We start from the raw sequence: 11,857 nt of genomic DNA, 5'->3' as shown, positions 1-11,857 counted from the left end.
TGCATCGTAATGTCACTCGTTTATGTACGCACGTTTGCCAAGGAAGCCTTCTCAATTTCTCGAACCCGAAAAGGTCGAGATGACGAGATCTCACAAGCCACCTCCTTGCCTTCTCAAACCAGTCCTGTAAAGGTCAACATGACTCGTACCTCGTAGAAGTTAAAAAGACAACATCTCAGATTTTGCCGAGATGAGCAGAAGAGGTCGAAATGACGAGATCAAACAAATCGACCTCTTGCCTTCTCGAACCCAAAAAGGTCGAAATGACGACATAACTCACAAACCACTTCCTTGCTTTCTCGAACACAAACAGGTCGAAATGACGATATATAACAAATCGCCCTCTCGCCTTCTCGATTCCGAAAAGGTCGGAATGACGAGATTTCACAACTTGCCACTCGTTCATGTCGTTTACTTGGACCTGACAAGTTAAAAAAAAAAACAACATCTCGGATTTTGCCGAGATTTTTTTAATCGATACTTTTTAATTCACGTTCCATATTCCACATTTCGTACAAGTTTTATATTCCATTTGATTTGAAGCAGAAATGTTTTTCACACAATGGTCAGTTTGAACCAATAATGCACAAATGTATAAGGACATATAATTAACGTGTAATATGAGGAACCCACTAAAAAGCAAAGCTTGTAGGATGTGGGTTCCAAAAATATAACATAGGGTTTTAGTACAGTATATCAAAGTCAGAAGTGACGTAACATGCAAAATTCAAAATATCGAGAATATTACAATGTTTACGGGATGTACAAAGTATAGCATATAATGTTTTATGATTAACTTCTGGTATAAATGCTTAAAAAAGTAGCAAGTTAATCAAACTGGTGAGGTCATCCGAGCGAGGCATCATTTAAGTATATGCAAAAAAAAAAATTAAGCGATTACGGCAAAATAATTACACATAGGATTTTAGAAAATTGGCTTTGAGATTTTTCTTAAAGGAGCATAAAGAACTTGAGTGCAACCGAACCGAATCTAACTCATTCCAGAAAGAAGGGCCGGCAGATGTAATTGTCTTAAGGGCTAAAACTGTACGAACAGGAGAAAAATAATAGGATTCCCTGTGTCTTGTAGGGTAAGTATGAATATCACTGTTTTTCACAAACAATGAGGAAAATATACCAGGAAGGTCACCAGTATTCAACTTATTACATACATGAAAATTCCAACATGATATAAATACAAATCAGAAATTTTTAACAATTTACTTGAAACAAACAATTCATCAGTATGATCAAAAAATTGTGCTCGATTTATAATCCGCAAGACCTTTTTCTGAACCAAAAATAACGAATCAATTTTAGTCTTTGAGCAATTCCCCTAGGCTAATATTCCGTAATTCAAGTAAGGTAATAATAAAGTTGTATAAAGAGAATGCAATATTGGCTTTGGGAAGAGATATTTCAGTTTGTGAATAATTCCAACATTCTTGCACAACAATTTACATAAATAATCAACATGTACCTTCCATGAAAGGTTACTGTCAATATAAATACCTAAAAATTGTGTTGAATCTATTTGATTTAACTGTAAACCGTTCATTAAAACTAAACCTGGAAGAGATTTTATTGTGTTACTGAAAACCATATAATTGGTCTTATTTATGTTAAGCGACAATTTATTTGCCTGAATCCACTCAAACACCAACTTAAGTTCATTATTTAGAGAATCGAGCAAAACATAAGGATCTGAGTGAGAATAAAAGAGACTTGTATCATCTGCGAACAGAAGAAAAGACAGCAGAGAGGATGAGTTACGGAAGTCATTGATGTATAAATGAATAAAAGAGGACCTAAGAGGGAGCCCTGTGGAACACGACAACAAATCGAGTTTATATCAGATTCAGGATGTTATTTACGGAAACAAATTGAGATCGACCGGTAAGATAACTTCTGAACTACTCCAAGGCCTTTCCACGAATACCGTAATGATTTAGTTTATACAAAAGAATTTCGTGATCTATTGTGTCAAAGGCCTTGGAGTAGTCCAGAAACAGACCGACTGTATGCGACTTTGTGTCTATAGCTCTTACAACTTTCTCAACCAGTAGTAATATAGCATGGGTGGTTGCATGTTTTTTCCGGAACCCGAATTGATTATCAGCTAAAATATCACAATCGTTTACAAATTTGATTAAACGATTATAAATCACCTTCTCAAGTTATTTAGAAAAGGATGACAGAAGCGATATTGGTCGATAATTTCCTAACTCATCCTCTCTGCCTTTCTTATAGACTGGGATAACTTTAGCAATTTTCATTTTAATTGGCACAATACCAGTCAATAAAGATAAATTCAAAATGTGAACTAAGGGTGATAGTATTTCGTTTACAATACATTTCATGAGGTGATTAGAAATCCCATCATGACCTGTACTCTTCTTGGGCTAAAAGAATTGACAATATCTACGACCTCTGCTTCAAGTACTGGGAGAAAAAATAAGGACTGTTGAATTGACCGAAAAGGTCGAAATGACGAGATCTCACAAGTCACTCACTTACCTAAACTTAAACCTGAAAAAGTCGACATGACGACATCTCACAAGGTTAGTCACCCCCTTACCTTCTCGAACCTGAAGAGGTCGAAATGATGAGATCGAAAAAAAAAATCGCCCTCTCGCCTTCTCATCGAAATGTTGAGATCTCACAAGTAACTTACTTGCCTTCTCGGATCCAAGAAGTTAAAAAGACAAGATCCTTTCCCCTTCTCGCCTTCTCGAGCCCGAACTATGAAGATTACGAGGTCTCATATTTCAACTGCTCGGACCAGAGAAGCCGAGATGATGAGATCTCGGATTTCGTTTTCGAGGAGAGGAAGTAATCTCGTCTTCTATCGGCCCTTGAACTTATCTGCGTCCGTATTTACAAGAGCTTGGATGGTCAAAATCTTATGGTGTTATATTTTACCTTCACGAGGTCTCACACACTGCCAGTGGGTCAAGCTGCTGGGAATCCCGAATTCTTCAAGGGACTTGATTGGCGGTCGCTCTATTTGCTGCAGTTCCAGTTGGATTTCGTCTCCAGCGACTTCGTCCCGCATGGTCGGACACATAAAGGCAGGACAATTGGAGCCAGCACAGACACCTTCGGATCCCGCCGAAAGGGGCAATACTGTCGGTAGAAGGCACAGAAAGATTATAAATGTATAGCATCTGCACAATACTAGTGTCCATTCTTGTTTCTTCTTAATCTCTAACACCTACCTGATCTTGATATCATCTTTAGATCTCTTTTGAATCTATTACATCCAGCGCAAGATTGCTTGATGATCCCGAGTGTTTATTTTTGTCTTTTCAAATTCTTCCAAACTACCCTATTTTTTTTTTTTTTTGGTTTCACCACTGAATTGACCCCCGTTTACCGCCTCTACATAACTATAACGCTGCCACTGAACATTGTGGGCTCTGCAATGGAATACTTCAACTCTAATGTTCACAATCAAAGTCTTATTCTTTACTGTACTATTTCGTGATTCGTGTTCACTTTTCAACTGTTGAGGAATGAATTGATGGGATATGCGTTCCATATTTCTTTTTTTGTTTGTTTCGCTGCTGACTGTAGATTTAGTCAAAAACAAGTTACACCTTTTTCTTTCTATAATACCAAGGAGGTTCAAGAGATGGAGTAACAACAGTGTTATTCCCTTTTATCCCATGTTTGATGCCGCCACTAAGAAATATTTGAAGTATGTGCTGAACCGGAGCTGCCTCACAGATAGGAAGACAATTGATTCATGTGGCATTGCATCATGGACTCGTCACTCTCAATGGAAGATATGTCTTTATGATGGTAATTACTTTTCGCTGTTCCTTCTTATGAAACATGAGCAGTACATAAATGTACAGACATAGGGATGCGCGAATAAAAATTCCACAAAAATTGATGAAATAAGAATTAAAATTACCAAACTTTACATGTTTTTATACTAATCTAACATAAGTATAACTTAATCAAGAACTACACTTGAAGATTATACCATACCAGTTTCATTTGTCGGAAGTGATCGGAAAGATGATAAAATCGACTTTCCAGTAAGGGTGCAGTTCAAATATTTTCACAACGTACGGCTCAGATTTATACTTTTTGACATAATCCTGGACAGGAGTTACTTTCTTTTTCATATGTCTTATCATTAGCTGAAATTTAATTTCTCTTCATACAAAAACAAACAAAATGTGACCGTTCACCTCAAAACGAACATAAAGTCGCACACACTGATTTCGCGTGAGGACTGAAAATAAGTGAAATGGGTCAACCTAGCCGAACTTGACTTTTTCATATTTTCTGAAAGAGCGGATCTTCTTTTACATTATGCTCAAATTTGGTATCATAAAACGGGCAGGAAAGTGTGTTTTTTAGCAGTTTATCTCGAACATTCTTGGAAGAATAGTGTGATTAGGTGTGTCTTTAGAATCCCTTTTTCATTTCTGAAAAACCTTGTCCACATGCACTCTTCACTTTCAACTCCAATAACTTTTGAAAAGATAATGCTACTGCTTTGAAAGTTGGCATTAATTATGGAGAGAATGTGTTAATGAGGCAATCCTAATTTCAGTTCAATCAGATTATCCCTTCATTGTTGTTACTGTGGTGGTTTACTTCCTGTTTTTTGTCCCATTCATCGCACAGCCAGCACGGACTGGTAAAGATTAAGCACTTGAATAGACACTGTACTTCAGAGCCTCTTTTCTCAGTTCACACTTTTCCTGAGTTTGTGCTTTCTTTCCAATATTTAGATAGGTTAGGAGAGTCCATTTGATTTGGGTTATACATAATCTTAAAGCTTAAAGTCTGCTCTTTCAGAATATGGTCTTAACTAAAAATTCATGTCTGGCGACTTTTTGTTTGTTTTGAGGTGCAGGGTCACAAATATAGCCAACATTATGTTAGCGTTTCAAATGAATCATCTCTTTGCTCGGAAAGACGGCGACATTGACCCCCGATCATCAAAGTCACAAATGCACCAGTGCAATTCCTTTGAAAAGAAAAAAGAAAACTGACAGCTGTTTGAATGTTTAAAGCCAGTTGGAACTCCATTTTTCAAACCTCCTTGATAATACCTAACCCGGCTGTTTTGCCATTTGCAGCAGAAGAACGTTACTTTAATGCAGGTTCTATATGTTTGTCTATTCAAAATGTTAATTAATAGTAACATTGCAGTTGACCTTATTGGTTGCTATTTAAAAAAGACGTATATCTCATTTGTTTACCTCCTAATTGGTTTTCTGGTTTTTTTTCGTAACAAACACAAATAAATAGAGCGAAAATGTTCGTCATAAGTATTGAATCTTTTCGTATGGAAAAGAGCGAATGGAATAGCTCATAACAAGGACTCACCGCGCACTGCACATAGTAAAAAGAACAATTTCAAGACCGGTAGGATCCCCATTCTTCTTTTCGAGACAATGTTAGTACAGAAGAGTACAACTTCACCCTGTGAACACACTGCAATATGCCGCTGCCAACTTCACAGAGCTTTATGAAGGCATCAGTGACGGGAGCAAACGTGAGTTGTCAAGGTGGCGCGTTCATTCAAACTAATACTTTACCACTGATACACCTTTTCAGTGTGCGTGGTTGCACATTTATTGAGGCCATCCTACGAGCCCGTCACCCACGAGTCATACAGCTCACAAGCTCGAAATTGAAAAAAAAAGTTACATGAATCATACAGCCCGTGAGCTCGACACTATGGGCAAATCATGCCCATGAGTTCGACAATAGGCAAAAGGGCCCATAAGTCCGACAACAGACAAACAAGTCCCACGAGCAAGGGAGAAAAGCCACATTATCAGTGAGTGGGACACACCCGCAGCTGCAATCCCGTTAGACGTATAAGATGTTGAATACCCTCACGATTCTAGTGTTAGTATGCTGACCAGGCATGAGCACAGGGAGCTGAGAACTGCCGCATTTTTATTCCAGGGCCCTTAGGAAATCAAGTTGTGAGGGGATGACATCATCGTTTCACTATTTCCATATTTCTATTGAATGGTCAAGAGCTCTTTCATGAAGATTAGCGACACTTCAAATTTTGTAAGTTCTATGATTTTTATCCGATTTTGCTTGAAATGTTTAATCTTGTGCTTTTGAAATATTATTTCATTTTCATTTCAAGCTACCTTTCAGCTGCTTCGGAATTTCCCTTTAACTCATTCGACTGAATAATTCAGCACTGATTAGTTAGACTCGTCTATCAGCCGTCATTACGAAAATTAATGTATTATGCGTGAGCTTCTTGGCATATCGGTCTGCTGATTGGTTGGTATTTTCGCAAGCAAACACTGGTAGCGAAATTCACTAGTAAATTCAAAGTCGTCCCGTAATGATTGGCACTGATATCTTCCATGAAGCCATTAGTGCATTATAGTGATGACGTGAACAAAGAAAGTTATTAATAATTGGTAACTTATTATGGGTAGAGTGTAGATTCCCGTGTACTCTTCTGTTTGATAGATTTTTCAAGCTTTAATTATGTGAGCCTCGCCGTCGAAAGGGAGCGATTATGACCTTCAAAGTCAGAAGGCTTTTGATTTCAATCTATCTCTCTATCTCTGTTTCCCCAGAGACTCTAGCGCAGAAATCAAACACTGTTTATTTACATGTACCTATGAGCACGAACAGACACATAAGCCGACGTTTACAACATTTTTGATTTGGCGGCCAACGACAAGTCAGGTGTACACTAACAACTTTGATCTTTGCAACTGATTGTGACAAATTGTCAGGGCCGGCGCAGCGTTTTCAAAGGTGTGGGGGCCCACTTCCGGGTTTCATGAGCTAACAAGCCAAAAAAAAAAAAAAAAAAAAAAAAAAAAAATCCTCAGCTCATTCTCTCCCCTTCCATTTTCCGGGTGTTTTTACCTGACAAGCAAAAAAAAAAAAAAAACAAAAAAAAAACAAAAAAAAAAAACAAAAAAAAAAAACAAAAAAGAGTGTTCAGAGAAAAAATATAACCTTACCGCTGCCATACTTCAAGATCTCCATCTATTTCTATTTTAGTGCCACTTACAACGTACTTCCGGGTTAAAAAAAGTGTGGGGGCCCAAAGTGATGACACCTTATGTGTTCCTTTGTATGGTGCACAAAAAGTGTGGGGACCCGAGCCCCCACGGCCCCCATGGCTGCGCCGGCCATGGCCCTGCATAGACGGAAATTTACATTTACGTCGATGTAGGGCACATTGTACGTGGATGTAAATGTAAATGTAAATTTAAAATTATATACGTCGTTAATTCGTCCTAAACGCTGAAATTGACTTAAATATACGTCGTTAATACGTCGCTTATATTATCATGAATACGTCGGAAAAACTGACGTAAACTTCACGGTATCAATACGTCAGGTAAATGACATCTAATAAAACTGGTAAATATCTACAGGTAATACCATAAAATTAATATTACCTAACTTACCCTATACTCGTCATGTCCTAAATCTTATAAGCGCAATTTGTCAATCAGTTGCAATGAAAACATCTCCAAGGAAGAATTTCATGCAATTCAATAACTTCGATCCTAACAGCAGAAATGTGTTTTCTTCCTTAGGTGCAGTACAGGGTTCTTACATCAAGCTCCCTCTTTTCCCGTCAACAAGGAGATAAGATAACGGTAAGATTAGGTAATGTCCTAAATCCTATATACCTATACGTTTACCACCTCTTCCTATATAGTTGCTAGATTCTTCTATCACGTTTTTGGTACTACGAGCAAAACGTTATAAGAAGTACAATGGTTTATGAAATGGTTACTAAACTAGGTCACATTATATCAGCGCAATAGTTAATATGAAAATATGTTTTCATAAGACAAGTTGGAAAGTTGAATAACATAAGAATAGAGTGTACAATTTCTGACACGTTATACTTATGACGAGAAACTACTTTTTTTTTAGACGTCAACAACGACCGTCTGTGACCTCGCTTTCAGTTCCTTTCAGAATAAATCTTAATTATGTCTTGTACTGTAGCATGCACTTAAGACTTTTGTGAGTAACGGTATTTTTCATAATTCTTTATTCGAATTTCGTTCAATTTCATATATACAGCACACCCACATACAAACACACACACACACACACACACACACACACACACCACACACACACACACACATATACAATGTATATAGGGCCTACACACACACAAAGTACATAGAAGGTGCAATCATTGCACTGTCAGGCGTCGACAGACGAAGCTGGAACATTGCTCATGATAAATTCCCTACTTTTGTCTAGGCTTGATATGGAGCTAGAGCACCATATGACTATAATACTGATCATAATTCAAATATGCAGTGATGTGTCAGTTTCATATGAACGCATGTATAATAACTCGTCAGATGCATTTGTCACTCTGATGTGATGCTCGAAGCTCCAACTTTATGAAAAGATCTTGAATTTCGCTAATATCGTGTAAATTTCTGTTGGTTATGTATTCTAATAAATGAAATCATCTTGCGCCAAATAACAAAAAGTGATAAAACGCCAGATCGCTTCAAATCGCTTCCATAAATGTGCGTTAATTGGGAATCAGAGCTATCGGTTGCATTAATTTTTTTTTGTTTTTGTTTTTGTTTTCTCCCTCATGGTAGACACATGGTAATGCTGATTATAGTGAAGTTCATACGGGTGAACTGCTAGCATAGCTCCATCGTCTCAAAACTTTCTATGCGTATACGCTATTCTTTTGTGTGTGTTTTTACGATACTGCTCGGACTTCGAGACAAGAAATCACCCATGACTTCCTTTCTTGGAACAGTCGACAACGAAAATAATAGTTTGTACACATTTGTACACAAATCAATGAACATAACTGGAAAACTGATATCACTTAATTTTCAAAAAAAAGCGACAATATTATAGGCATACTCTCTCTCTCAAAAAAAAAATTGAAATTGGAGTGAATTTTGTCTTTTTAGTTTCTATAGATACCTCCAGGGATCACTCCACTTTGAGTGATCCCTGAGGTCACTCCAAAACGAGTGAAAATGAACATTTTCACTCAAAATTCACTCCAATTTCACTCTAAGTTCACTCTTTTTTTTATTCACTCCTTCAAGAGTGAATATTTTCACTCGATTTTTTAGAGAGATATGAATGAAGTGTGTGAATATCTTTATTAACACCATTATTGCTATCATGAGTACTATGATTATTTCATTATTGTTATAATAACTATTATTGTTATTATTATTGCAGTAGTAGTAGTGGTGGTGGTGGCAATACTATTGTCATTGTTATTGCTATTACTGTTACTATTAACGAAAACTGCTTATTTCAAACTTTTCAAACTTTCAAACTTTATTTTCACTTTTTTTCCCAATAGAATGTTCAAGAAACATTATGATACATTTGACATGCAAGTCGTTGATAATATACATAGTCAGAATGGGATAACATGTTCATGTCTACATGTTAAGTACAAAAAGAAACATGCACTCTATTATACACTCTGTGAAAAAAAAAGTGGAGGTACCCACTCAAAAGACTATGGTTGTAACATGTGGGTACCTCTGAGGGAAAGGGGGAAAGAGGGGAAGTAAAGGGGGTGACTTGTGCGACTGATCCGCATCTGTAACCACGTACGCTGCTTAATTGCCTCCATCGATTTTGCGAACAAAGATCGTAAACGGATGTGCTGAAGTATATTAATAATTATACAAAATGTCAATATTTGCATCATATTGTTCTACAAGTACAATATTATGTAATACGTATCGGTAGCTGCAACCACCAATTGAATCTCTACATCAGGCACGCCGACGTGGTTTTTGCTCACACAACGATCCCTTGGAGATATACTATTAGTTGTTATTTAAGGCGGTGGAGATCCTAAGTTGTTATACTGTGTACTTGTACTTGGTTAAACTTGGTGGTTTGGCTTGATAGCGGCCTGCGCAGTAAAAGAAAACAACAACTAGCTGTGTCCTACAGAAAGTTGTACATAATGAATTGACTACAAATTGTATCCTGTTTAAGTTATATTTTACCAGCAAAATACCAAATGATATCAAGATAATTGTGATGGATTCGTATGCAATCTCTTCAGATGGACACGTTGTTGCAATAAAAGAACAAAGAAATCCTCGGTTTAACGTGATGTGGGTTCTTTATTCTGTTACACAGCATTATCAGCGATATGTAACTGTGCATACTGCAAACTTGCGCTTGCTAGTGTGATATATTCAACAACTGTGTTGGAATGAGTGGTTCCTGTAAGATACAAACAAGAAGAAAATTATCTATATAACACGCCATACAAATCAGTATACTCTATTTCAGCTCTACACAGAAATAGTAAGACGATAATGAATATTTTCTTTCTTTCCTGATAACGTAATTAAGGCCAGAATATTTAAACAACGTTTATATCTATTCTAACTAACTCATGAGAATAGCTGTGTTATCTATAATCATAAGTATTGCTGTTATGTATCCTGTTATGTATCTGGTGTAATCTACAAGCAGGATAAACATAATGAACTTTCAATATTCTGTCTAAGTCAAACAAATCATCGTCGGTTAATAAACCTATTTAACACAATCAATATATGTCTTGAATCTTATGATTGTAAACGCTCAATGCCACATCTCACATCAATGTCACCATACACTGTTAGAACGCTGTGTAAAATTTCGTTGTTTAAAATATTGTTGTTTAAAATTCTAAACAATGTTGTTTAAATATAGAAAATTGGAGCTTGATTGCCTTAAACAGCGGTTGTTTAAAAACAATTCGGAATGATTGTCCAAACAATTAAACATCGTTGTTTAGAAATTGATGGGCAAAAGTCATGTGATAGTCATGAACCAATCAGCGGGCTTGCATGTATATCCTTCGTTTCATCCGATCCGATCGCCGCAGCCGGTCGGGCGGCCACCGCGCCTCACACACACACGTCACGTACGTCACACGTTTATGTACGTATAGCTATGGACCGCGGCTATTCATCATGATGGACGGCGGTGACGATGACTGCAATGCAGCTATATGGAGTCACGAACATTCTCAGCGAATGGGGTCTAGCTATAGAAGAACTTTGCCAGTCATTCCAAGGTATTTATTTATTTAACTGATATAGTTACATCGCTTCATGCCCATCTGTAATTTGCATGATGTATGAATAGGGTGTCTGGAGCATTTTTGTAACTTTTGAAATTCTGTGAGAAACGAATTGTGAATTATTTCATATGAAAGAGACTTACATCATTAAGACATATTTCAAATTTCATGGCGAAATGATGTTTCTATCTTGAGAAATTTAACTTTGAAATCACAGCAATATCACCCCCTTTTTTTACGAGCACGCATGAAAATGTGACCCAAATCATGTTTGCAAACAACGCCGAAAAGCTGCATTCGCGTGTGGATCTCCAGCGATCAGATAATGAGCGTACAGCGGTTAGAAAATACGCGTAACAAGCGCAGAAGCCACTCCCCCTATGTCTTGTCATACCCTGTGTGCGCTGCGTGCGTACGTACGTGCTCGGTATTCAGTTTACATTCGATTCACATGTACCGTATTGAGCGCCCTACAACACGTACGAACCCCGCGTATGTATGCAGGCGCAGCTAGCTAGCAGCAGCTAGGCAGCTAGCGCAGCCCCGCCGGTAAAGTTCGGGGAGCCGAGCGGAGAGCATCGCGATTGTAGGCCAGGGGAGCCGGCATGGCGAGCATGGTTCGAAGAAATATGCAGTCGATTGTCGAGAGCAGGTGCACGCAGCTCGCGTGAAATGCACAAGCTACAACCTCTACAGCCACAGGCTTGGAATTGATGCCACATTACCACTATTCGTACATGCAAAAATGGCCAAATAAGAGTCTTCCGAAATCTTTTCCAC

This window comes from Diadema antillarum, unplaced genomic scaffold (assembly GCF_040938485.1).
Source record: "Diadema antillarum isolate AM-2024a unplaced genomic scaffold, OU_Dant_1.0 seq00000246_RagTag, whole genome shotgun sequence".
NCBI lineage: Eukaryota > Metazoa > Echinodermata > Echinoidea > Diadematoida > Diadematidae > Diadema > Diadema antillarum.
Note: the sequence above shows the minus strand (reverse complement) of the source record.